Source organism: Oryctolagus cuniculus, chromosome 7 (assembly GCF_964237555.1).
Source record: "Oryctolagus cuniculus chromosome 7, mOryCun1.1, whole genome shotgun sequence".
NCBI classification, from domain to species: Eukaryota; Metazoa; Chordata; class Mammalia; order Lagomorpha; family Leporidae; genus Oryctolagus; species Oryctolagus cuniculus.
The window spans coordinates 122,363,378-122,386,635 of NC_091438.1; the positions used below are offsets into that span (position 1 = coordinate 122,363,378).

General features: G+C 40.3%; 1 protein-coding gene across 1 annotated transcript in view; it reads left to right on the forward strand.

Moving 5' to 3' along the window:
* The window catches only part of FAF1 (Fas associated factor 1), a 473,941-nt gene that overhangs the window by 419,287 nt on the left and 31,396 nt on the right, over positions 1-23,258 (forward strand). The gene's annotated exons all lie outside the window — the stretch shown is intronic.

Genomic DNA, 23,258 nt, shown 5'->3' on the forward strand with positions numbered 1-23,258 from the left:
AATGGTTGTGGTCAGAAAGAGTTGACTACCACCTCACTCCAGAGAACCAAGAAGCTCTGTATTTAATCTTTTATTTCCCACCATATTTATTGGCATCCTAAGTGAAGACTTTGTCAGACTTACAAATTATTAAAAATAAGATTCATGAAAACCTTAAAATACTGAAAATATAGACAAAATGGAACTGCTGAAATTTTATAGAAATACATAGAGATATTACTTTAGCAGAGGCTATGGTTAGATTAAACTGAATAAACATTAATAATGTTGTTGTGGCTACTGAGAAAAATGCTAGCTGCATTTTTAGAGGCATAGTTTCAATAAAAGGAGAATTTGGTCATCCTATTCCACCTTACTTTAAACTACTCCTGAAGAGTCCTTAGGCTTTGAGCTGAAATAGGAAACCTGGAGAAATTACATGTCTACAGCAGATCTAGTAAGAACTTGAAAGAACTGGAAATCTTGTCATTTGAGGGTCATTTCCTCTAGAGAATAAAGACCACGGAGGTGTGTTTGCTTTCTTCAGCCCCTTGAAGGCCTGCCATATAGAAAAGGGATCTCACTCTGTAAGGCTCTAGAGACAGAACTGGTACCAAAGAGTTGAAAGTTAAAGGAGGCAAATTTTGACTTAATATACAAAAGCATTTTCTAAGAAGGGAGTATCTAGTGTTGTAGTAATTTCTCTGTCATTAGAGATAATCAAGTACTGTTCTTTTCCTCAATAATGGATATGCATAGAAAGGGGTCTGTTCTTGGTGTTCCTGCTTTGTATAGAATGATACTTGAGTTAGCTTAACGCCAAAGATACACTGTCAGTCTTAATATTCTGTGATTCCTTTAGACTTTGCCCAAGATACCAAAAACAAGAAGTTAGTTAGGGCTCATCTAAATCCCTCAAACTGAAACAGAAACCAGTGGTATAGTTTTAGCTTCTCTGCTCAGCCACAAATCCCCACTGGGTGGAATGAGGTTCCTACCACTCACTTATCTCTAAGCCTTATTGTCCATGTTGGACCCCAAGTGCTAGCCATAGGTCCTTTCACCAGCCCCACCTGCTGCTCCAAGCCGTTCCCCCTTGTTTGTACAGAGGGTACACAAAAATGCACATGGGAAAACATACATGCACATGTTCTTGCCACAGAGGCAGGTAAGAAGCTACGTCACTGAAGTTGAACATTTAAATATTTATAAAAGAAGCAATGTCAAAAGATATTAAAGATCATCCTGATTCTTATTATTTATGTTCTATGACAAATTTGTCACCTTGAGAACATTAAAATTTAGGAGCTAAATTAATTCTTGCCAACTTTTAGATTTTAAGTCACTCTTCTTTTGGGCCTCATTTTTAAAATGAAATTTCTAGGGGCTGGCACCATGGCTTAGTAGGTTAGGCTTCTACCTGAGGTGCCAGCATCTTACATGGGCTCCGGTTTGAGTCCCGGCTGCTCCACTTCTGATCCAGCTCTCTGCTTATGGCCTGGAAAAGCAGTGGAAGAAGACCCAAGTGCTTAGGCCCCTGCACCTGTGTGGGAGACCCAAAAGAAGCTTCTGGCTCCTGACTTCTCATTGACCCAGCTCCAGCTATTATGGCCATTTGGGAAGTTAACCAGCAGATGGAAGATGTATCTCTCCCTTTCTCTTTCTGTAACTGCGCATCTCAGATAAATAAATCTTGAATGAATGAATGAATGAATGAATACAATGAGAGTACTGGAAGAAATAGAGTCTAAGGACCTTTATGGGTTTTAAATTTAAACTTTATTTTCTTTCAAATTAATTTTTTAAAGACTTACTTATTTATTTGAAAGACAGAGTTACAAAGAGAGGGAGGAAGAGACAGATTTTCTCTCTATTGGTTCACTCCCGAAATGGCCACAGTGACCAAGATGGCGCCAGGAACCAGCAGCTTCATCCAGGTCTCAGGTATCAGGGCCCCAAGCACTTGGGTCATTCTCCACTGCCTTCCCAGATACATTAGCAAGGAGCTGGATTGGAAGTGGAGCAGCCAGGACTTGAACTGGTGCCTTTATGGGATGCTGGCATACATACCCTGCCACAGCGCTGGCCCCTCAAATTAATGTTTAAGCCTGATTACTGAAAGGGCCCAGGGAGCAGACCTCTTAAAAGAAGGAAGGTTTTTGTTTTGTTTTATTTTATCAGTATTAGCAACCTCATCACACAGGGTAAAAATGTAGATTATGAAAAGCAAGCAGGGGAAACTGTTGAAAGCAAGCAGGGAAACTGTGACATGAAATACAGAGGAACTTGGGAATGCTACCTATGAGTAGCATTGAGTTCTGCTGAGCAAGTTTGCAGCCGTTTTGGTACAGACTGTATTGTGTCAGTACAAATTAGCTCTAAATGAAGAGCTAGTCACTTTGAGTGAATCTACTTCTTATACGGTGTTCTATCACTCACCTTTCATTTTCACTCACCTTTCGTTTTGTAATGCTGATGTAAACTATTCAATCTGGTCTCTTCTCTCAATGTTCCTTTCAATGACCCCATTTCTACTTCCATCCCCATCCCACAATGAGTTGAGACCAGGGTAGGCCCAATTCCCCAGAGAAAAAGTCAAACCAGAGAGATTTGCTCCTATAGGGGAAATCAGGAGACTCTAATACCCATTACAAGTCCATTTCTCATGGTCCTTGATAAACCTTAAATTCTCTCTCACAGAGAGTGATCATTCCCTCTTGCTTAGAACTCCTTAGTGACCTTAGGAATACATAAAGACCCCTAGAATGTTTTTGGAAACTTTTTACCATCTGGTACATTCCTGCCTATCATTACTTATTTTCTATCCGTAGGAGATTCACTATTGATTAAAAGCACAAGAAACTCTCTTGCCTCTACACTTTTATGTACTCTGTTCTCTCTTCCTGTTTTGTTTTTTGTTTTTTTTTTTTTTTTTTTTTTTTTGACAGGCAGAGTGGACTGTGAGAGAGAGAGACAGAGAGAAAGGTCCTCCTTTGCCATTGGTTCACCCTCCAATGGCCGCCGCGGCCAGCGCACCACGCTGATCCGATGGCAGGAGCCAGGTACTTATCCTGGTCTCCCATGGGGTGCAGGGCCCAAGTACTTGGGCCATCCTCCACTGCACTCCCTGGCCACAGCAGAGAGCTGGCCTGGAAGAGAGGCAACCGGGACTAGAACCCGGTGTGCCGGCACCACAAGGCGGAGGATTAGCCTAGTGAGCCGCGGCGCCGGCCCTCTCTTCCTTGAATGTCTACCCTCCCCATTTTCTTGTTTAAATTCATCTTTTATTTTTATTATTTTTAATTAACTTATTTATTTGAAAGGCCAAGTTACAGAGAGAAGGAAAAACAGCTCACAGCTCTTCCATCTGCTAGTTCACTTTCCAAATGGCCACAAGCCAGGAGTCTGGAACTCCATCCAGGTCTCCCACATGAGTGGCAGGGTCCCAACCACTTGAGCCATCTTCTGCTGCTTTCTCAGGCACATTATCAGGGAGACAGATCAGAAGTGGAGCTGCCGGCAGAGGCCTTCCATGGCCTTGGCAACTCATGACTAGAGCCTGGGGAGATTGCTGACGCCTTAAACAAGAGTGTCAATTTGTTAAGTCAACAACAGGAGTCACTGTGCACTTACTCCCCATTGAGGATCTCTGTCCTTAATGTGTAGTTCAATGTGAATTAATGATATGACTAGTGCTCAAGCAGTAGTTGGCAATTTGTGTTCCGTGTGGGGGCAAACTGATGAAATCTTTACTTAATATATACTAAATTGATCTTCTGTATATAAAGATAATCAAAAATGAATCTTGATGTGAATGGAATGGGAGAGGGAGTGGGAGATGGGAGGGTTGTGGGTGGGTGGGAAGTTATGGGGGGGGGGGAGCCATTGCAGTCCATAAACTGTAATTTGGAAATTTATATCTGCTAAATAAAAGTAAAAAAAAAAGAAGAAGAAGAAGAAGAAGAAGAAGTGGAGCTGCCGGAACTTGAATCGGCACCCATGTGGGATGCCGGCATCACAGGCAGTGGCTTAGCCCACTATACCACGTCAGTCCCTAAATTCATCTTTTAATGCCTAGCTCAAGTGTCATTCCCTCTGTGAAGCCCCCTCTTTTCTCCCGAGCTCCCTACTGTGGACCATTGCAGTTTGTATAGTCCTCTCTAATAGTGCTTGTCCTGTTGTTACATAATGATTTCCAGAGAGTTCATATCATCTTCAAATCTGGCTCCTCTGTAGTTACCACCATCGTGCCTCATTTGTAAGCATTCAGTAACTGTTACTCAATTTTAACATTTAATGACCTCGGGGTCCCCCAAATCTCTGGTTCCAGAGTGAAGGAGAGAGGTTCTTCCTAATGAGTACAGATGCCCTAGGCCCACCCAGATTCCAGTCCTAAACCCAGAAAGCCCACCCAAGACTCCTTAGTCCTCTCAGAGCCAGGGGTAGGGTGAGAGTTAATGGCCCTTCATCCTTCTCTGATTGCTCTTTCAAGTTGAAGAACTGGTGTTTTTGCAAAGCTATTCTGTAGCAGCCATCTGTGTCTGCAAGGATTAGGATCTAATTTGTAAAAGTCATCTTAAATTACAGCCAAACTAAAGACTGTTAAAAAGCACATCTTAAAACCTTGCTTCTTTAATAACAAATAATATAAGACTTAGCTCTGGGAGTCTTATTGTGTCTTCAGCCTTTTTTCCACAAAGCAGAGACTGATTTTCTCACCAGAGGACCTGTTAAACTTTCTTCTGTGCCCCTGCTCCCTTCCAAAACAATCCTTCGTGTTAAGATTTCCCAGCTGTCCAACTATTTACTAAATGTCTGCTGGGTATACTTCACTGAACCTGAGTACTGCGGGATGACTAAAATAGCAGCAGCCACTAGCTTTCCCCAGAAAAGCTGCTTGTCAAGTTGCTAGGAACATTGAGCTGTTTGTTTTCAGTGAGTTTCATTTGCTTGTTTTTCTTTTCTTTTTTCATTTTGCTAATAACAGTTATCAAGAAGAATAATACTATTTATTACCTGAGTTTAGGTCACTAAGCTCTACCTGTTTGACATACTAGAACCATATGAACATCAGTGTTCCATCTGCTTTATTTGGGCATTTCCCTGGGAGTGAATCCTAAAAACCGAGTTGTTACACTGACCCCACCACTAATCACCTTGTCTTGGAGTTAGAGTAAGGGATTGCTGCCAGTTACATAACAAGATAGATATCACTGTCTATTGTTCCCAATTATACTCAAAATGCTGGTTTTTTAAAGAAGAAAAGCCTTAATGTTGACCAGTGAGGAAGCTTAGGAAACAGTTCAAATCTGCCTCCTTGATAGGAGGCAGTGGGACATGTTGGGGAAAGCTTTCTGGTTTAAGTAGGTGGGAGCTTAAATGTAGAAACTGCTGAGGAGGCAAATTCTTATGGTTGGGTGTGGGGTGAATGGTGGGCGGTGCTTGGAATCAGGCCAGTTGTATTGCTACCGTGTGAACCAGCTTTCCTGAGAAGGCAGGACCTTAAAGGAAAGTCGTCTGGTATCACTTCTCCTTTTCTGTTGTTCATCTTTTTTTTTTTTTTTTTTTGTTTAATGAAATCACATAGTATGTAACCTTTAAAAAAAAAAAAGTTATTTAAGTTATTTAGTTGAGAGGCAGAGATAGAGAGAGAGGGAAGGACAGAGAAAAGTCTTCATCCATTGGTTCATTCCCCAGATGGCCCAGAGCTGGGCTGATATAAATCCAGGAGCTTCTTCTGGATCTCCTACGTGGGTGCGGGGGCTGAAGCACTTGAGCCGTCTTCCACTGCTTTCCAGGCCATTAGCAGGGAACTGGATTGGAAGTGGAGTAGTTGGGACACAAACCAGCACCCATATGGGGCGCCGGCACTGCAGGTTTCCAGAAGCTCAACATACTATGCACAGCGCTGGCCCCCCCGTTCGTCACTCTTGAGGAAATAGGGTCATTACCACTCTAGCTACTTCCTGCTGACCAGGGGCATAGATTATGGGCTGAAGAATGAAACTGTTTTCTATTTAATTTTAAATATTATTGAGTTCCAGGATTTGGTCTGTGAAGAAGCTGATTGTGTATCAGCACAATCTTAGGTGGAGTCTATTGGAAAAATTTAGAAATGTAAAACATGATCAGTTTGAGCATAATGAGCATTAATTGTTTAAATATTTATTTTATTTATTTGAAAGGCAGAATGACAGCGAGATCTTGTCATCACTAATTCACTCTCAGAATGGCTGAAACAGCTGAGGTTGAGCCAGACTGAAGCCAGGAGCCAGCCCTCCTGGCTTCTGGATTGTCTATGTGGGTGGCAAAAGCTCAAGTACTTCGGTCATCATCTGCTGCTTCCCAGGCACATTAGCAGGAGACTGGGTCAGAAGTTGAGCAGCTAGGACTCAAATTGGCACACTGATATGAGATATGGGTGTCTCAAGCAGTGGCTTAACCCCCTGTGCTATAACACCCGGTCTAAGAATTAAATTCATTTTAATTAATTTAAATTGCCCACATGAATTATAAAAATGTGTAGTCCCTAGCAGAAAAGCCAGTTGAGCTTGAAAATAGTTGAACAAGTCATGTAGAGGATCCTCTCTCCTCTATTCTAATAACCATGTATCTTTTTGTATTACTTTACTTACTTAGATTTTGATTTTCCCAGAAGTGTCAATGTAGGTACAGGAAGTGATATTGAGAAACTGCCTAAAATCCTCCTTGTTTATCTAATAGTCTAATATAACTTGGTTATTTGAAACTATACAGGGGACAGAATTCAAAGATGTCTGTTGAGCACTTGTGTTCCTAACAGTGTTTTTGGCTATCTGACCAATAGTAGCTTACAGATTTTAAGTCTTGTACTGGTTTTTGTAGACACCAGCAACAGATGTGAGAATACCAAGAGTACTTTCTTTGTTTTTTTCTTTTTAAGATTTATTTATTTGAAAGGTAAAGTTACAGAGAGAGAAGGAGAGTCAGCAAAGAGAGAGAGAGAGATCTTCCATTCACTGATCACTCCTCGAATGGCTGCAACAGGCAGAGCTGAACCAAGCCAAAGCCAGGAGCCTGGAACTTTATCCAGATTCTCCAGCTGGGTGGCAGGGACCCAAGCATATGGGCTATTTTTCTCTGCTTTCCCAGGTACTTGAGAAAGAACTGGATTGGAATTGGAGCAACAGGACTTGAACAGATATTCCTATGACATGGTGGTGTTGTAGGTGTCTTAACCTGCTGTGTCACAACACTAGCCCCCAAGAATGCCTTCTCCAATATTGTCATAATATGCAGTTAGCATCTTTTTTTTTTTAATTTTTTTAAATGTTGGCTCCTTGTATAGGTTGCAGTTATGTCAGGCAGAGCCTTTTGTGAGAGTTACTATCAGGCAGTCATCTATGAGAACACTTCATGACTTCCCAGCTTTATTTATTTTTGTTTAAAACTAACACAAGTGACTCCATCTTGATTCTGATAATCTTTATATCCCCATCTTGTGATCAAAATTTTAAAAGCACTGCTGATCAGTTTTATCCTATACTTAGGTTTTGTTTGTCCCATATTGCCAGGATGGACTAATGCTGGTTGTTAATCTAGTCCCACAGTAGAGTGATTGACAACTAGTAATTAGTGTCAAAACTGTTCTAGGCATATTGAACAACAAAGAGGTTTTGGAAGGAGTGCTTTTTAGGCTCTAAGTTTACCTGGAGCCTATTTGTTAAATTTAACTTTATCTGTTCTGTAATAGTCATCAGCTCAAAACATTGGGCCAGCCTTGTTTTATTAGGAGTTACACTTTTGCAGAATTTTGACAGACTTAAAATTTTACATTAAAGTACAATAGCCTTGCCAGCACTGTGGTACAGCAAGTTAAGCCAGGCGCCAGTGAGTTAAGTCACCATCTACAGTGCCAGTATCCCAAATGATGCTGGTTCAAGTCCCAGCTGCTCTACTTTCAAAAAAATAAATAAATCTTTAAAAAATAGGGTACAGAAGGGCCAGTGTTGTGGCATAGCAAGTAAAGCCACCACCTGCAACACAAGCATCCCGTTGCTCCACTTCCAATCCAGCTTCCTGCTAATGGTCTAGGACAAGCAGAAGAAGTTGCCCCAAGTGCTTGGGCCCATGCACCACATGGGAGACCCAGAAGAAGATCTTGGCTCCTGGGTTTGACCTGGCCTTGTCCTGGCCATTGCAGCGATTTGGGGAGTGAACCAGTGAATAGAAGATCTCTCTCTGTCTCCCTTCTCTCTCTGTAACTCCACTTTTCAAATAAGTAAATAAATAAATAAATAAATAAAATATTTCTTTGAGTAAAGTACAAAATAAAATCAATAATATCACAGGCAAATCAAGTTTGTATCAAAATAATGAATGGAATTATAATCTAATAACAGATGTATTATAGGTTTGGGTTGATGATTTGCCTGAGTGCAACAAGAAAAGTAATATATCGTAATCTCAGATTTTTTTTTAATATTTATTTATTTGAAAGACAGAGTCACAGAGAAGCAGATGCAAAGAGAGAGTTCTTCCATCTTCCACTCCGCCAGTGGCCACAACAGATGGAGCTGGGCCAGTCCAAAGCCAGGAGCCAGGAAATTCTTCTGGGCCTCCCATGTGGACACAGGGGCCTAAAGACTTGGACCATCCTCTGCTGCTTTCCCAGGCACGTTAGCAGGGAGCTGGATCAGAAGTGGAGCATCAGTAAATCCAACCGGCCCCCATATGGAATGCTGGCACCAAAGGTGGTGGTTTCACCTGCCACGCTACAGCACTGGCCCTGGATTTTTTTTTTTTTTTTTTTTTTTTTTTTTTTAGATACTCCAGGTGTGTTGGCATTGTGGCATAGCAGGTAAAGCCACTGCCTGCAACGCCAGCATCCCATATGTGCACCAATTCAACTTCCAGCTGCTCCACTTCTGATCCAACTCCCTGCTAATGTGCCTATGATAACATCAGAAGACAGCCCAAGTGCCTGGGCCCGTGCACCCACGTGGGAAACCTGGAAGAAGCCCCTGGTTCCTGGCTTGAGCCTGTCCCAGCCCTGGCCATTGTGGCCATCTGAGGAGTGAACCAGCAGATGGAAGCTCTCTTTCTCTCTCTCTCCCTGTTTCTCCCTCTCTCTTTCTGTAACTCTGCCTTTCAAATTAATAAATAAATCTTAAGACATGAAACTCCAAGTTTAGGAAGTCAAATCAGGGCAAACTTTAGCCTTTTACCTGTAGTTCCTAATTTTTTGAGGTTTCAGGGCCAATTAAGTAGTGACAATTTTATGTACACACAGTAAGGCTGGGAATCCTAGAAGCAAGGCATTTTGTGTGTACTTCTAAATATGCCAGTGTTTTCAATTATATCCTATAAGGAAAAGAACAGATTTTTTTACTGAATATGTAAACAATCACATTACTGCCAAAAAAAAATACTCATTTTTTTTTTAACTTTGGAGAAATTAAGTAAGAAGGAAAAGGTAGATGCTTTTCACTTGTTTACAAAAGAACACTATAGGAAAAGGTAGATGCTTTTCACTTGCTTACAAAAGAACACTAACGTGTTGTAAATTATAGAAGTCTCAAGGAAAAGCTTTTCTAGGGTATCTGAAACTAAAAAACAGCCTAAGTACAAAAACAATGTTTTAAATAAAAGACATAGAAACCATCAAACTTTCTATTCATTGTCTTATGTAATTAATTTTGTCTTGATTTGTTACCTTTATTTATATATTTATTTATTTGACAGGTAGAGTTGTAGACAGTGAGAGAGAGAGACAGAGAGAAAGGCCTTCCTTCTGTTGGTTCACTCCCCAAATGGCCACTACAGCCAGCACTGCGCCAATCTGAAGCCAAGAGCCAGGTGCTTCTTCTTGGTCTCCCGTGCAGGTGCAGGGCCCAAGCACTTGGGCCATCCTCCATTGCCCTCCCAGGCCACAGCAGAGAGCTGGACTGGAAGAGGAGCAACCAGGACTAGAACCAGTGCCCATATGGAATGCTCATGCCACAGGTGGAGAATTAACCAAGTAAGCCACGGTGCCAGCTCCATTACCTTTTTTTTTTTTTTGAGATTTATTTATTTATTTGAAAGTCAGAGTTACACAGAGAGGAAAGGCAGACAGAGAGAGGTTCTTCCATCCAATGTTTCACTTCCCAATTGGCCACAACAGCCGGAGCCGCGCCGATCTGAAGCCAGGAGCTTCTTCCAGGTCTCCCACGCAGGTGCAGGGGCCCAAGGACTTGGGCCATCTTCCACTGCTTTCCCAGGCCGTAGCAGAGAACTGGATTGGAAGAGGAGCAGCCAAGACTAGAACCGGCGCGCATATGGGATGCCGGCGCTTTGGGCCAGGGCATTAACCCGCTGTGCCACAGCGCCACCCTGATTTCTTACCATTTTTATGAATCCATGTTTATTTTTTAAAAAAAGATTTACTGGGGCTGGTGCTGTGGACTGGAAGCTTCCTGCTAATGTGCTTGGGAAGACAACAGAAGATGCCTCAAGTATTTGGACCCCTGCCACTCATGTGGGAGACCAGAAAAGAGTTCCTTGGTCCTAGCTTCAGCCTGTCCTATCCCTAGCTGTTGCAGCCATTGGAGAGTTAACCAGCAGATGGAAGATCTCTCTCTCTCTCTCCTGACGCCCCCCCAATTCTGCCTTTCAAATAAATAAATAAATAAATAAATCTTTCTTTCTTTTCCTTCCTTCCTTCCTTCCTTTTCCTTCCTTCCTCCCTCCCTCCCTCCCTCTTTCACTTTGATAAGGGATACTGTCGTGCCAAGTGGCAGCTTAATCCACTGTTCCCAGTATTGGCATTTTGAGAAAATAAAGCCTTTATTGCTGGCCAGTAAGGAGGCAGGAGAAATGACTCAAATCTATCTCCCTGACAGATTGAGGGTAGGGTTCTTGGGGAAAGCTTTATGAATTAGGTAGGCGGGAACTGAAATATAGAAGTTCTGGCAAGGCGAGTTCTGATTGGAGGGGCTTAGAATCAATCAGGGCATCATAGTTATCACATTTAGTAGCTTTCCTGAGAAAGCAGGAACTTAAAGTGGGCAGTCTGATATCTGGACCTACAGTGGCCCATATACTGGCATTTCCCAGAAAAGCTGGTTGTCTCTCTTGCCACTAGTATTAGATTATCAGTATTCCCCAGGCTTCCTCTTCTGTGTCACTTCTTATCTTCCCTTTTTTTTCTCCTCCTTCCTTCTCCATTCTCGCCTTTTTCCTTTAAATCTTATTATGTCCTTTTTTTCCCCCACTTCTTTCCACTGTCCCTCCTCATTACTTCACCCCACAATTCTTCCCTTTCTTGCCTCCTTTTTGCTTTCTTTTGCCTACCCATATATACATCAGTCAGAGACTCTCCCCATACAAATGGAAAATGAAGTCTCTCTATTTCTAAAATAACTTAAGAAGCTTCCTGCTAATGTGCCTGGGAAGGCAGCAGATCATGGCACAAGTGCTTGGACCACTGCCACATGTGGGAGACCCAAAGGAGTTCCTGGCACCTGGTTTTGGCTTAGCCCAGCCCCAGCTATCATAGCCATTAGGGTAGTGAACCAGAGTATGGAAGGTAATCTCTCTGTTGCTCTTGCTGTCACTCTGCTTTTCAAGTGAGTGAATGAATGAATGAATAAATAAATAAATATTTTTTAAAAAGTATTTAAAATAACTGGAGAGTACTAGAAAAGGCGGAAGAGAGATATGCTTCAGGGACTGGTGGTTCATATGATGTCAAAAGACAAAATTATAGGGTGGGCATTTGACGTAGTAGTTGGAATGCCTGCATATTAGAGTATGTAGGTTCAAGTCCTGGCTATGCTTCAATTTCTGCTTCTGCTCCTAATTCCAACTTCCTACTGGTGCACTTATTGGATGCAGCAGGTAAATGATTGGAGTAGTTGAATCACTGCCACCTATGTGAAAGACTCAGTTTGAGTTCCCAACTCCTGGCTTTAGCTTGGCCCAGTCCCAGCTCTAAGGGGCATTTTGGGAGTGAACCAGTGGATGAGAGTCCCCCACCCCTTCTCTCTCTCTTAAATAGTATAAATAAGTAATTTTTTAAAAGACAAGATTACAACAAGATTAGTTAGAAATCTTTTTTTTTTTTTTTTTTTTTTTTGACAGGCAGAGTGGACAGTGAGAGAGAGAGACAGAGAGAAAGGTCTTCCTTTGCCGTTGGTTCACCCTCCAATGGCCGCCGCGGCCGGCGCGCTGCGGCCTGCGCACCGCGCTGATCCGGTGGCAGGAGCCAGGAGCCAGGTGCTTTTCCTGGTCTCCCATGGGGTGCAGGGCCCAAGCACCTGGGCCATCCTCCACTGCACTCCCTGGCCACAGCAGAGGGCTGGCCTGGAAGAGGGGCAACCAGGACAGAATCCGGCGCCCTGACCGGGACTAGAACCCGGTGTGCCGGCGCCGCTAGGCGGAGGATTAGCCTAGTGAGCCGCGGCGCCGGCTGATTAGTTAGAAATCTAATGGCTTTTGTTTGCAACTTATGAGTTGAGATAGATTCCATTCTGGAAAATAGAATGAGAGATTCCATTGAATGAGCATCAATAGAGCAATGGGTTTTGTAAAGTTGAAAGAAGGAAAGAAATGGAAAGGAACCTGATGAGTTAATGTCAGGTGACTTCAGGTTATTTTTTTCATGAAGATTAAAGTGGAGGGGACTTATTACATTGACTCAGCTGGACCAGATTCCTGTTTTGATGAAAAATTGGTCTATTTTGGTATCTGTTTGCTTCTTTAAAGTTGATGTATGTTCCTTAAAATATGATTATGTGGCACTTAGCATGAGTGACTCCATTTTGGTCTGTTAGGGCTTAAAGCAGGAACTCAATTCAAAACAATGGCTTCTCATAGTTTTAACAATTACTGTCACCTACATGAGAATGTGACCAAAACTTAGACCATTACACTAACCTAAATTGCCATCATTTTGGATTTCTAAGCTCAGCACATTATTGTTTATAGGTTACAATGTCCTTGTGATCACACATTTCTTTGAGGTTTTGTCATGCCAGCCCAGGAGAGACCATTTCACATTCAGCAGGTGGCCACATACAAACGTTTGAAACATTAGAGAATATAGAACATCACAGAGACTACTATTAAGACTACCAAGAGGATAATTCCAAAACCCTGAAATACACTCCTTAGCTTATGAACCAAACCAACTAAAACTGAGTAAGTCAAAGGATGGGTCAGATGAGGAATCTACCCAACTATTTTAGTCATTGGTTTTCTTGTAACTGAGTCTCTGTAATACTTGATATATTTATCCATATACAGTAAGAAGTGTTGGCAACTGCACAGACTCTTCTCTGCTCAGCCAGAAGGGTCCAATCTGTTATCCAGCATCTTATGACTGGGTTAAATTAAAGTAGAGATTGAGAGCTAGTGAGTTTAGAAACCTGACTCTACAGAAGGGACTATTTCAACAATAATTATGTTACGGATATTAGTAAAATTACCCACTAGGTGAAACTAAAGGATCTGTTAAGTCATGTTAAGTTTTAGGTTTAACATGACAGATCCAATACTTGATAAAGTTACCCACAGGGGATACTGATTGTGGAATTCTAATTACAGAATTATCCTACTAAGTAAAAGAGGTAAGCATAAGCAAGGAAAGATTGAGAGGTAAGAGTCCCATTGTAATGCGGAGTCTTGTTTTGGAAAAGCTGTCCACAGAATGAAGTTATTGACTTCTCATCCTTGTTTGCAGTTTGAACATCTCTGGTTATGGCATTAGGCAGTTTAGGGAACTCTCTGTGTGGCCCCCAAGTTAGACATGAGACTCATCCCTTGCCATTTGTATTGAGTTCTCTAGCTTCAGTTTACAGTACTGCAGGAGCAGAGAAGTGCTTGTCTTTAGTTTGAGAGTTACAGCCAAATGTTGGAAGAAACTGGAAGAATTCGGGATCCAGTCTTGTCTACAGGTAGATTAAAAACTTGAAAACAATAGAGCTACAATCTAATAACAAGTATACTACAGTTTGTTTTTTAAAGAAAACATTTTCTCTATATATCATTCCCATTTCTACCAAAGATAATTAAGATAAGACTAATTCATTTATGAAGTTTAGCTTGACCTGATTATTTACCTAAGTGCAGCAAGAACAATGAATGCAATAGTCTTTTTACCTTCACTTGGCTGGAACTTTTAGTAAAGATCTTAGATTGGACTTCTAAAACCTCTCAAGGATAGGAAGCCAAACCAAGTCAAACTTCAGACTGCACCTGAGGGTACTTCATTCTGTGTACATTTTCAAATATGACAATCCAATCAAAGCCTTGGTAATATTATTAGTATTTTGGTTATAATGAAGGTGGATTCTTACTGAATTTATACAAATAACTTGTAATGCCATAAAAATAAGACTACTCATGAATAGTTTAAATTCTGAAGGAAATTGGGTAGAGAGAAAAGAAATGCTTCAATTCTATTCAAAAAAATATACTTTTCCAGATTGCTGTAAGGTATAGATAGCTTTAGGAAAATGTCTTCTTGGGTCAGTGCTGTGGCACAGCTGGTTAAAGCTCTGGCCTGAAGCACCAGCATCCCATGTAGGCACTGGTTCTAGTCCCGGCTGCTCCTCTTCCAATACAGCTCTCTGCTGTGGCCTGGGAAAGCAGTAGAAGATGGCACAAGTGCTTGAACCCCTGCACCCACGTGGGAGATCCGAAAGAAGAATTGGGAGCAAAGCCAGGACTCGAACTCAGGCACTCTGACATAGGATATAGGCATCCCAAGTGGCATCTTAACCACTATACCAAACACTTGCCTACATAACTAATTCTTGTTCTGATTGATCTTTTTATTTATTTATTTATATTTTTAGCAACTTTTTTATGTAAGGTGAAAATTTTCATGTATTTCATATATTAAGATTTAGGAGCATAATGATACTTCCCACCCTACTCTCCCTCCTGCTCATGCTCCCATCCTCCTTCCTCCTTCCTTTTTTGTGTGTTGATTTTATATCCTACAACTTTACCAAACTCTCTTATGAGTTCCAATAGTCGCTTAATGAACTCTATTGTATCCCCTATATATAGAATCATGTCATCTGCAAACAGGGATAATTTGACTTCTTCCTTTCCAATTTGTATCCTTTGGATTTCTTCTTCTTGCATAACAGCCCTGACTAAAACTTCCATGAATATTTTGAATAGCAATGGTGAAAGTGGGCATCCTTGTCTGGTTCCGGATCTTAGTGGAAATACTTATAGCTTTGTCCCCTGTGGACAATAAGACTTAAGATGGCCATGATTAAAAATATGACAGAAGGTCAGTATAACAGTGCAGGAAATTTGGTGTTGCATGGCATAGAACATTTTATCTTGGTAACTAAGGTTAAAAGTGATAACATACAAATGTTTAGGAATTTCATACTCACATCGTTTTTGGTACAATTGATAACATATCCATGCAAAAATAGCTCAAACATGGTTAAACATCATGTATTATTTGATAGTGGTTCCCATATAATTAACATGTCAAATAAGCCTAGTAATTTTTAAAATTACTTTCTAATTTATTTGATGGAATTCCCACTGAATGGTTCACTTCCAAATGCCTGCAATACTTGGGGCTGTGCTGGAGCTAGAGCTAGAAACAAGATACACTGTCCCAAGTCTCCCACATGAGTGGCAACAACCCAACTACTTGAGTACCGGGGTCTGCATGGGTGGGATGCTGGAGATGAGAGCCAGAGCCAGAAATCAAACTCAGGAACTCAGGCATCTTAACCACTAGTCTAAATCCTGCTCCCACATAATTAGTTAAATCTCTTTCTCGCAGATGCTTTGAAATGTCCCTGGGCCCTTTGGAATGTCCCAGCATTTGATGTTAAAAAGATATACTTTAGAGTTCAATTTTAAGAAGTTCGTCAAATGTATCAAAGGTTAAAAACACTTGGTACAAAATAAGGTCACAGGTCACTTTGAAATAATAGTTATTCATTTAACCTAAGTGAAAATTAAAAGACTTCAGAAGGCAAATACAGAAAGCTGTATAGTTGTAGATAAAACTACACCATTGGCCCAATTAACCAAAAAAAAAAAGGTGATTGAAAACCAAGTTAATCAAATTAGAGATGAAAAACAAACACCACATAAATAAAAAGAATCATCAGAAATTACTACAAAGAGCTGTATGCCAACAAAACGGGAAACCCAGACAAAATGGATAGATTCCTGGACACATAGAACCTACCTAAAATGAGTCATGAAGATATAGAAAACCTAAACAGACCAATAACCAAGACAGAAATCAAATCAGTAATAAATACCCACCCAACAGAGAACAGCCCAGGACCAGCTGGCTTTACCACTGAGTTCTGCGACATTTAAACAACTAACTCCAGTTCTTCTCAAGCTATTCAAAATAATTGAAAGGGAGAGAATCCTTCCAAATTTTTTCTATAAAGCCAGCATCAACTTGATTCCTAAACCTGAAAAAGATATAATAGAGAAAGAGAACTACAGACCAATTTCCCTGATGAAAAATCCTCAACAAAGTACTAGCCAATTAAATTCAACAGCACATCTGAAACATCCTTCACCTGGACCAAGTGGGATTTATCCCTGGTCTGCAGGGATGATTCAACATTCGCAAATCAATCAATGTGGCAAATCACATTAACAAATGGAAGGACAAAGACCATATAATTATCTTAATAGATGCAGAGAAAGCATTTGACAAAATACAACACCATTTCATGATGAAAACTCTAAGCAAATTGGGAATACAAGGAACATTTCTCAACATAATCAAGGCAATTTATGAAAAACCCATGGCCAGCATCTTGTTAAACTGGAAAAATGTTGGAAGCATTCCCACTGAGATCCAGAACCAGACAAGGATGCCCACTCTCACCATTGCTATTCAGTATAGTTGTGGAAATTTTAGACAGAGCCATCAGGCAAGAAAAAAAAAAGGGATACAAATTGGAAAGGAGGAAGTCAAACTGTCTCTATTTGCAGATGACATGATTCTATATATAGGGGATCCAAAAGACTCCACTAAGAGACTATTGGAACTCATAAAAAGTTGGTAAAAGTAGCAGGATATAAAATCAACACACAAAAATCAACAGCCTTATATTATCAACAGACAATAGCATGACTGAGAAAGAGCTACTAAGATTAATCCCATTCACAATAGCTACCAAAAAATCAAATACCTTGTAATAAATTTAACCAAGGATATCACAGATCTCTACAATGAAAACTACAAAACATTAAAGAAAGAAATAGAAGATACAAAAAAAATGGCAAAAACTTCCATGTTCGTGGGTTGGAAGAACCAATATCATCAAAATGTCCATACTACCAAAAGCAATTTACAGATCCAGTGTAATACCAATCAAAACACCAAAGACATTCTTCTCAGTTCTAGAAAAAATGATGCTGAAATTCATATGGAAACAAAGGAGACCCCAAATAGGTAAAGCAGCCTTATACAACAAAAACAAAGCCGGAGGCATCACAGTACTGGGTGTTAAGACATACTACAAGGCGCTTATAATCAAAACAGCCTGGTTCTGGTACAAAAACAGATGAGATCAATGGAACAGAATAGAAATGCCAAAAATTGACCCAAGCATCTACAACCAACTTATCTTTGATAAAGGAGCTAAAATCAATCCATGGAGCAAGGACAGTGTCTTCAGCAAATGGTGCTGGGAAAACTGGATCGCCACATGCAGAGGCATGAAGCAAGACCCCTACCTTATACCTTTCACTAAAATCCACTCAAAATGGACTAAAGACCTAAATCTATGACATGATACCATCGAATTTTTAGAGAATGTTGGGGAAACCGTACAAGACATTGGCATGGACAAAGAATTCTTGGAAAAAGACCACAGAGGCACAGGCAATCAAACCCAGAATTGACAAATAGGATTACATCAAATTGAAAAGCTTCTGCACTGCAAAGGATGAATAACCAGAATATATAAGAGATGAAGAAACTCAACAACAGCAAAACATACAACCCAGTTAAGAAATGGGCAGAGGACTTAGACATTTTCAAAAGAGGAAATTCAAATAGCCAACAAACGCTTGAAAAAAATGCTTAGGATCACTAGCCATCAGAGAAATACAAATCAAAACCTCAGTGAGGTTTCACCTCACCTTCATTAAAATGGTTTTCATACAGAAATCAACAAACAACAAATGCTGGTGAGGGTGTAGGGAAAAGGTACCCTAATCTACTGTTGGTGAGAATGTAAGCTGGTAAAACCACTATGGAAGACAGCATGGAGATACCTCAGAAGTCTGAATGCAGACCTACCATATGACCCAGCCATCCCACTCCTGGGAATCTATCCAAGGGAAATGAAATCAGTATATGAAAGAGCTATCTGTACCTCCATATTTATTGCAGCTCAGTTCACATTAGGAAAGACTTAGAATCAACCCAAATGCCCATCATCTGAAGACTGCATAAAGAAATTATGGGATATGTACACCATGAAATACTATACAGCAGTTAAAAATCCAGTCAATCACAACAAAATGGATGAAACTAAAAAACATCATACTTAGTGAAAAAAGCCAGTCCCAAAAGTATGAATGCCATATATTTTCCCTCAACTGTGATAACTAATAAAGCACCTAAAAGGCAACCTGTAGAAGTGAAATTGTCACTTTGAGAAGCAATGACTTTGGACAGCCCTATCTTGACTGTTGAGGAACATGTTTTTGTTATTATTATTTTTTCTTTTCCTTTATCATATTCTCCTTATCTTTTTTCTCTCATGCTAATCTTTGAACTTTTACTTAACATAGAGTTAACCATATGCATATAAAGTTAACAGAAAATAGATCTCAGTAAATAGGAGTGAAAACAAGATAGGGAAATGGGGGTGAGAGTGTGGATGGAGAGGCCGGCATAATGGCAACAATCACCATGGTCCTAAAGTTATAATTGTGAAATGTGTGAAATTTGTAACTGCAAAGCAGTGTAGTTCTGCATGCATTCCTACGGACTTTTTTTACTTCTAAGGGTACAGTTTTAAAACTTGCCATGGAAACCCAAATCCCCTTAAGCTGGGTGATAAAAATAGCTTTTAAGTATTATAGAGATTATATGGTTAGGATTAAGTGTTAAAGTGATCATATAAATATGACCAAGTGCTTGGTAATAATAATAGAATTAAAAGGGAGTGAATGCGCCGACATGGGAAGCAGTCCACACAGTATACTCATAGAATGATGATTGCCTTGAGTAGCACTCTGACCTCAGAATCAGCCCTTAAGGCATTCTGGTCTGGCTGAAACACCCAAGGGAGCATTTCCGGCATGGAAAGCCATGCCTTGGAACAAAGGCCTCTATTTATTATGGTTCCCTTGGTGCAGGGAGGATTTGTTCTAAGCCTTGGCAGTCATGACAGAGTATGATGACATGAAGAGCCAGTTATCAGGGGGACTTTGGGCAAGTCACATCACCTCTCTAATCTGGTCCTTTCATCTGTAAAATACAGATAATAGTAGTCATATATGAAGCGATTGTGAGAATTTCTAAAATATTTTTATTTATACAAAGGGAACATATTTCATGTATTTCATATATATAGTTTTAAGAACATAATGACACTTTCTACTCTGCTTCCTTCACTCCCATCATCCCTTATTCCTTTCTTATTTTTCCTTTAATTTTTGCAATGACATAATTTCAGTTTACTTTATAATCACAGTCTTAATCCTCCGGTAAATAAAGGATTCAACAAGTACTAAGTAGAAAAACCACTGTTCCTCAAGAGTATAGACAAGAGCTATAAGCAGCAATCAAATCTTAAGATGTCAATTTCATTTATATATATTATATTTGTGTACTCTATATATTAGTTATGACAAATCAGAGAAAACGTGATTTTTTTGGAACTAGCGTATTTCGCTTACTATACACATGCAGTTGCATGCATTTTGTTGTGAAAGACAGGATGTTATTCTTTTTTATGGCTGAGTAGTATTCCATCCAGTGTATTTGGTTTCTTCAGTTGTCAGTTGATGGACACCTGGGTTGATTCTATATCTTAGCTATTGTGAATTGAGCTGCAATAAGCAAGGGGGTACAGACAGCTCGTAGCTTATTTCATTTCCTTTGGGGAAATTTCCAGGAGTGGAATAGCTGGATCATCTATTTTCAGATTTCTGAAGAATCTTCATGCTGTGTTCCATAACAGCTGTACTGGTTTACATTCCTACCAGTAGTGTATTAGGATACCTTTTTTGTCACATCCTTGCCAGCATTTAATATTTTTTTTTATAGTAGCCATTCTAATTAGGGTGAGGTAAAACCTCATTGTAGCTTCTATTTGCATTTACCAGAAAGCTGTGTTCCTAAGCATCTTTTCATGTGTCTGTTGACCATTTGTATTTATTCCTTTGAAAAGTACCTGTTCATATCCTTAGCCCTTTTTTTAAAAAGATTTATTTTAGGGCCAACTCTGTGGCATAGTAGATTAAGCCTCAGCCTGCAGCACTGGCATCCCTTATGGGCACTAGTTCTAGTCCCAGCTGTTCCACTTCCTATCCAGCTCCCTGAAGATGGCCTGGGACGGCAGCAGAAGATGGCCCAAGTGCTTGGGCCTCTGCACCAACAGGGAAGACCTGGAGGAAGCCCCTGGCTCCTGGCTTTGTGGATTGGCCCTGCTCCTGCTGTTGCAGCCATTTGGGGAGTGAACCAGCAGATGTAAGACCTCTCTCTCCCTCTCCCTGTCTGTAACTCTGCCTCTCAAATAAAAAAAAAATCTTAAAAAAGACATTTATTTGGAGTCAGAGTTATATAGAGAGAAAGGGAGAAGGGAATGGGGGGGGGGGGTCTTCCATCTGCTGGTTCATTCCCCAAATGGCCACAGTGGCCAGGGCTTTACTAGGCCAAAGCCAGGAGCCAGAAGCTTCATCTAGGTCTCCCACAAGGATATAGGAACCCAAGGACCTGGGCCTTCTTTGCTGCTTTCGAAGGCAAATTATTAACAGAATTGGATTGGAAGTGGAGCAGCTAGGACTCAAACCAACAACCATATGGGATGCCAGCATTACAGGTGGCAGCTTAACCCATTATGCCACAATGCCAGACTCTAATCCATTTCTTAAGTGGATTTTTTGTTGTTGTTCTTGAGTTTTCTGAGCTTCTTATATATTCTGGATATTAATCTTTTATTGGATATATCGTTTGTAAATATTTTCTCCCTTTCTGTCTATTGCCTCATCACTTTGTTGAGTGTTTCCTTTGCTGTACAGAAACTTCCTAACTTTATATAATCCCATTTGTCTATTTTTGCTTTTATTATCTGAGCTTCTGGGGTCATATCCAAGTCCTTGCCTAAGCCAATGTCTTGCAGTGTTTCCCCTGTGTTTTCCTTTAACAGTTTGATGGTTTCAGGTCTTGGGTTTATATTCTCAATCTGTTGTGAGTTGATTTTTGTATAGGGTATAAGGTAGGGGTTTAGGTTCATACTTCTGCATGTGGAGATCCAATTTTACCAACACCATTTATTGAAGAGACTGTCATTTCCCTAGGGAGTGATTTTAATGCATTTGCCAAAGATTAGTTGATTATAGATGCATGGATGAATTTCTGGGTTTCTAATCTGTTCCATTGTCTGCATGTCTATTTTGTGCCAGTTTAAATTATGAGTGCCCTGTAGTGTGTCTTGAACCTGCTATTGTGGTGCCTCCAGCCTTGTTTTTAATTGTTTCAGATTGCTTTAGCTTTTCAGGGACACTTGTGTTTCCATATGAATTTTAGAATTTTTTTTGTTTGTATATCTGAGAAGAATGTTCTTGGTGTTTTTATTGGAATCACATTGAACCTATCATTTTCTGTGGACTGTATGGACATTTTTATGATATTAATTATTCTGATACATGAACTTGAAAGAATTTTCCTTTTTATGTGTGTGGTCTTCTATTTCTTTCCTTACTGTTTTGTAATTGTTATTATAAAAACTTTCATGATCTTTGTTAAATTTCTTTCAAGATATTTAAATTTTTTCATAGCTATTGTGATTAGGACTGATCTTCCAAGATTTTTTTTAGCCATGACATTGTTTGTGTACCCTATGAAGCTCCCATTTAACAATGAGTAGAACTATACACTGAGTCCTATGAGTCATCCTAAGAAACCAGTGACCCAGAAGGTGACTCTTAAGGATTCCAAAACATTATACAGAAAAGCTTTTTGTTTAGGATAAAGAGAATACCCAACTGTGCCAGTTACTATATATGTTACCTTGGAAATATTACTTAACATCTCTCATCCTCACTTGTCTTACCTATAAAATGGGTCTACTTTATGCCTCAGGGTTTGTATAAAGTTTAATGATAGAATACTTTATTTTTTAAAAGATTTATTTTGTTTACTTTAAAGTCAGAGTTACACAGAGAAGGAGAGACAGAGAGAGAGAAAGAGAGGGGACTTCTATCCGCTGGTTCACTCCCCAATTGGCCGCAACAGCCAGAGCTGTGCCGATCCGAAGCCAGGAGCCGGAAGCTTCTTCCAGGTCTCCCATGTGGTTGCAGGGAACCGGCCCCCATATGGGATGCTGGCACTGCAGTCGGCAACTTGACCTGCTATGCCACAGCACTGGCCCAGACAGAACACTTTCTAAAGTGTCTGTGCAGGGCAAGGAGTAAGACATCAATAATAGTTAACTCCCATACTTGAATGAAATCTGAAAAAGGCTGTTAAAACCAAAGAGATCATCAAATTACCCCTAAAATTTTTAAAGACAAATTTCACCTTAGAGATCTACCTCCTCTTGGAAGCTTTAGGTCCATCTTATTGAAACAAAACAGAAAATTGTACTAACACAACTCACTGAAAAGTCTCTCTGATGTTGTTACATTTCTATGCACCCCTACCTGAGAGGTTTTGCTTTGTGGAAATGGAAATCTGTAGAGAGACTGGAAGAGTGTGCTTCCTTAGAGGAAAGTAGGACTCATATTAAGATGATGTGGTTTCTTCCCACACACAGTGCCCTGGCCAGGGGGAAGTCCAGTTGGTGAGCTGTGCTGTTCCTTCCCAGCACAAGGTCTATACATCTTAAGGCCTCAAATGTTCTCAGGACCCACATGTGCCATGTCTGTGCCCTCACATTACCTCACTTAATTCTTACAACCAGTACTATTGATTTTTATGTTAATTTTTTATCCTGCAACTTTGCCAAACTGTTTTATGAGCTCCAATAGTATCTTAGTGGAGTCTTTTGGTTCCTCTATGTATAGGGTCACGTAATCAGTAGACAAGTGTAATTTGACCTCTTCCTTTCCCATTGGTATCTCTT